The sequence below is a fragment of the Columba livia genome, chromosome 17, assembly GCF_036013475.1.
Source record: "Columba livia isolate bColLiv1 breed racing homer chromosome 17, bColLiv1.pat.W.v2, whole genome shotgun sequence".
Classification (NCBI taxonomy): Eukaryota; Metazoa; Chordata; class Aves; order Columbiformes; family Columbidae; genus Columba; species Columba livia.
In genome coordinates this window covers 8,761,157-8,761,584 of record NC_088618.1, presented here as the reverse complement: position 1 = coordinate 8,761,584, position 428 = coordinate 8,761,157, and positions in this window count along the sequence as shown.

Below are 428 nucleotides of genomic sequence, written 5' to 3'. Positions count from 1 at the left end.
CTGAGTTTTTAACTCCTCGGCTGCTAGGAGGGAGCGGGGGAGCGGCCTGGCCCCAGCCAGCCCCTCTGCACCGTGCCAGGCCCCTGCCCGGGATGTGCCAGCCCAAGGGCAGGCGGCAGGACAGGGCAGGGGAGCAGGGGGCTGGCCAAGCCTGGGGCTGCAGCCCGCTCCTGAGGGGTGGGGGCTGGCCTCCAGGTACCATCCTCCTCTCCATCCCCCAAGCAGGGGTTTGGAAGCATCCCTGCTGCACTCCATTGCATCCCCTGCACAGTTTCATGGGGCCATAAGATGGGTTTCGGGGGGCTGGCAGTGGGCAGAAGGGGCTGGGGGTGCCAGCTCTGCCCCATCCCTTCCCCACTCTTTGCAGGTACACACCATGGGACAGCCTTTGCACACACTCCAGCTTTGGCAACCCCCCAGTCAGCAGT